The 4,976-nt window shown below is 41.0% G+C and overlaps 1 pseudogene; it reads left to right on the forward strand.

Annotated features, from left to right (window-relative positions):
- The first annotated feature begins 4,213 nt into the window (after window positions 1-4,213).
- LOC103084984 (60S ribosomal protein L17 pseudogene) lies at window positions 4,214-4,826 on the forward strand (annotated as a pseudogene).
- The last annotated feature ends 150 nt before the right edge of the window (window positions 4,827-4,976 follow it).

The raw sequence follows: 4,976 nt of genomic DNA on the forward strand, positions 1-4,976 counted from the left end.
AAAAAAAAAAAAAAAAAAAGCTAGTAAACATTATCTCGCCCACTCTCCATTTTACATATGTGTCCTATTGACTCTGGACTAAGGCAGAGATGGGGTGCCCTCCAGGCAATGACAGATAATGGTAACCAAGCCTAATCCTCTGAATGTAGTGAATTCACACTCCCAGTGGGTTGGACACACAATCTTGACGCAATTTGCAAAGAGAGAAGGGATGATCATCTTTTAATATCGCAGAGTCTGAAAACACCTATTTAAAAAATATATATATATATTTGCAACTGGATTTCTTTTAGGTTCCCAGTATCCTAGGGTCACAGGAGGTCTTATCAGAGGCTTTTTCGGTTTCTGGTTCTCCGCTGCAACCCCAGCAGCCTTCAACTTTCCGGAAACCTGCCTTTCTGTGCATCTTGTCCCTAGGACAAGTTCTCCTAGGACATTCTTCCCCTCACCTGACACCAGCAGTTCTCTCTGCCCGATTATGCAGGACAGGGCAGACAGGAAACGCTTACTGCAAGAAGACATCACAGTCTCTCAAACTGGGAAGCACACTTTGCAAGGAACGACAAAGAACAAGCATGCGAATAAAAACAACGTGGCTTACGGTACCATACACTATCTTTTGATTGAATCGGGCAGGAGGTAGATGCCAGGCATCTTTAGTATTAAGTCAGGGGACTGTGGCACAGGAGAAATGTGTCCTTTTTGGCTATTTCCTTCATGCCCAAGTGATTTAAGCCCTGCTTCTCTTTCTCTCACAGAAATATCCTTAGGGAGAAATAATTCCTTCAAGAATTATTGATTAACTTGCATCGGTACCTTTGGCTATAGTGATTTGAAACAAAATTGGACTTAGGTGTTTATTACGTAGCACAGTGATATATAAATAAGACTAATTATACATCAATGCATAGAAACCACCATAAATTGTTTATATAACCTATAAACCACTCTAAATGCACAGAGGACAGAGTAGACTGTTACCAAGTATTTGGAAGGGCAAACGTCCAAAATCTCTCAGTTGTAGGAACCACAAAAACAGTAAAAGCAAACAAGAAACTGTAACTTTGAGGGTCATACATCCTGAAATGATGACCTCAATAAGTTTCGTGAACATCCAGCATCTTGTATAGATACAAAATGAAAGCAATAAGAAAATTTTTCTTCTTGTGATGAGAATTCTTTGGATATACTCTCTATACAACTTTCCTATATAACAGGCAGCAGCATTAATTATACTCACCATGTTGTACATTACACCCCTACTCCTTATTCATCTCTCTCTCTCTTTTTTTTTTTTTTTTTTTTGGCTGTGCCGGGTCTTAGTTGCAGCATATGAGATCTTAGTTCCCCAACCAGGGATCAAACCCGGACCCCCTGTATTGGGAGCGTGGAGACTTAACCACTGGACCGCCAGGGAAGTCCCCTTATTCATCCTATAACTGGATGTTTGTACCTTTCGACCACCGTTATCCAATTCCCCTTCCCTTCAGCTCCCGCCCCTGGTAACTACTAACCTGACCTCTTTTTCTATGAGTTTGTTTGTTTTTGAAGTGTAATTGACCGATGACTCTATGTTAGTTCCTGATACACAAAACAGTGATTGGATACTTACATACATTTCAAAATGATTACCACGATGCCTAGTTAAGGTCTGTCACCATACAAAGACATTATACATAATTAGGTATATTAAAATTTTAATACTGTGCATATTATGCAAATATATTTAATATAATATTTAATATAACAGTATGTATAATATAGACAACAGATGTTATATAAATATATAATATATATAATATATCTTGCATATATAATGCAACACAATGCATATAAATGTAGTATTAGAGAAATCATAAATCATATTGTAAATAGCATATTTCTCATAATATAAAATATCTTCGTTTTACATTATTTTGAAACACTGGATGTTAACTAAACATATCGTGGTGATTTCTCAATGTATACATAAATCAAATTCATTCTGTTGTACCCCTTAAACTAATGCAATGGTATACGTCAATTATATCTTAATAAAACTGGAACAGAAGTTTTAAAATTAAAAAAAAAGAAGAAACTCTGGTGGCCTCAGAAATCAATCAAAGATTTATTGCTGCATCGTGGCTCTACCCAAGTAAGGGAGAGTCTCCATCTTTGAAAGTCATGGGTGCCTGTCTTCTTTCTTCTCCACACTTGGTGTTTTTCTCAATAATTTTCATGTATTGCTCCCCAAATCCTCATCTACTGCCTACATGACCATTTTACAGGTGAGAAAACTGAGGCACAGAAGATTCAGTAACGGCCCAGACCCACGTAGACGGCTGGTGGTGGGATTAGTACCTGCAGGCGGTGGTTTGGACAGGTTGCATTTGCAGCAGAGAAACTGCTTTTGCTCCCAGCGTGAGGTATGGGTCACAGGTGGCGAGGGGAAGGCACGTAATAGTTCAGAGTAAAATAGAGACAGACTGGGAACCAGGACGTTATTAGGATAACCCCAAGGTTGGGTCAATGGACATCTTTTTTAAGCGATTAAATCCCATCCACTTTTAACCTCAGACATGTAGATAATTACAGCCAGCCCTTGATTTCAACTCTACAAGCAGGCTGATGAAAAAAGAAATGTTACAAGTCGTTCTAAAAATGACAGACATCATGCAGAAAAATGCATTTACCCAGCCGTAGGCATGTCATGTTTTGTCATGGGAGAAAAAGGGTGACTTCTCTGTGGAGGTTTTATTGCTCATAAAGACGTTTGTGCCTCAGGCCTGGCCACAGGCAAGACTCTAGTTTATGACAGGTGTCCACTGCCCGGACATTTGATGTGGCCAGGGTACCACCAGGACCCTGAATCTTTCTACAGGACAGTACACACACACACAGGCATGCACACACACACACAGATCTGCGCGTTTCCAGTTTGATGGTCTGCAAACAGGCAAGACTTGCCCCAATAAGGAATGAGAGACTAATGAGGTCACAAGGAAATCTCAGACATCTTAAAGCTGGCATTTGGGGAAAACAAAAAAAGAGAAGCTCATCTTTCAAATCTCACACCACCCTAGGCATGCAAACAAAAAAAGAGCTGAAACATATCAGAAGAGAGCGACTGCCAGCGACAAGAATGACATATCCTGAGGCTGTTGCCCTTTTCTTCCCCCTTTTAATTTTTTTGTTTCTTTAATTTTTTTTGGAGTAGAGTTGCTTTACAATGGTGTGTGAGTTTCTACTGTACAGCAAAGTGAATCAGCTTTACGTATACACATATCCGCTCTTTTTTTGGGATTTCCTTCCCATTTTTCCCCCCCTTTTTTGAAACATAGAATATCTGTCTCAGCTACCTCCTGTTTTTAGTTGTTTGCCTCTTGCTGTCTTTAAATATCCGATACTTCTTCTAACTGGTAAGTGGTCAGGGAAACCGTTCGTTTTCAGCCCACCCCCAAACACCTTCAAAGACCATCTATGAGGCACAAGACTGTATTTTCAGGCTCCTCCAGAGAAACAGCCCCACCAATAGAACATATATTAACATAGATATACAGATACAGATGGCGGCTATGGATAGATATCCGTATAGATTTAGATGCAGATATGGATATGGATATAGAGATAGCTACAGATATAAAGCAATTCATTACCAGGAACTGGCACATGCAATTATGGATGCTAAGAAGTGCCACTATATTTCTCCCCCTTTCCCCAAAACAAGCACACATGAAAACCCACCAAAGTAACATCGTGTCAATGAAAATAGGAATGGGATAGATATGGTGAACTTGAGTCCATGTTTTCCAAGACTCATTGGCATCTGAGGGGCAAAATCTGTTGACGATACAGGGATACTAATTACGAGAGCCAAATTTAGCAGTATTTATGGAACGCCCTGATTCAAACACACTGGTCTTGTTTCCCAACCTGTGCTAGTACTTTCTGAAAATGGATGTTGGCTTTTCCCCTTGCAAGCACCCCTTGGGTAGCCTGTTGATAAGCCTTTGTCATCTCTTTCCGAACTCTGGTTGCTGAACTGTGACATTCACCCAAATGCTTTGCTTCTCGGAACCTTTAAAACGAGCACCCCATCATAGTCACCAATGTGTCCACCTTCTCTCGTCCTGGCTGTCACGTTGTCCACTCTCCCTTGCACAGAAATTCAAGAAGAGTTTAAGAAATTATGATCTCTTTTTTTCTGGTAAGCAGCCTGAAGTGACCTCTAAAAATGGGTTGCTATTCACTTGACCCAGAAAACCCTATAAGATCATGCAAATCAAGAGGTTCAAAACTTCGTGTTCACTTTAAAAACACACATGAAACTGCCCAGGATATGTAGGCATATCCAAAAAGCCACCAAGTACGTAAAGGATGTCACTTTACAGAAGCAACGGGTGCCATTCCGTCGTCACAATGGTAGAGTTGGTTGGTGTGTCCAGTGGGGCTGGATGCAGTGTCGGTGGCCCAAAAAGAGTGCTGAATCTTTACTGCACGTGCTCACAAATACAAAGTGTAATGCTGAACTTAAGGTCTTAGATGTAGATTCTCTGGTCAACGAGCACATCCAGGTGAACAAATCCCCCGCGATACGGCTCAGGAATTACAGAGCTCATGGTCGGATCAACCCATACGTGAGCGCTCCCTGACACACTGAGATGATCCTTACTGAAAAAGAAGAGATTGTCCCTAAACCAGAATAGGAGGTTGCAGAGAAGGAAAAGACATCCCAGAAGAAACCGAAGAAACAAGAACTTACGGCCCTGGGAATAAATGCTGCAGAAAGAAATTATGATACACTGACCTCCATAAATGTAGGTCCATCAAATATGCAGAAATTCTAACTGTATGAAGGCTATCGGTCCCTGAAAGGGATTCTAGGCGTGATCTTTTTTTTTTTTTTTTTTGTTGGTACGCGGGCCTCTCACTGTTGTGGCCTCTCCTGTTGCGGAGCACAGGCTCCGGACGCGCAGGCTCAGCGGCCATGGCTCACG

Source organism: Lipotes vexillifer, unplaced genomic scaffold (assembly GCF_000442215.2).
Source record: "Lipotes vexillifer unplaced genomic scaffold, Lipotes_vexillifer_v1.1 scaffold512, whole genome shotgun sequence".
Taxonomy (NCBI): domain Eukaryota; kingdom Metazoa; phylum Chordata; class Mammalia; order Artiodactyla; family Lipotidae; genus Lipotes; species Lipotes vexillifer.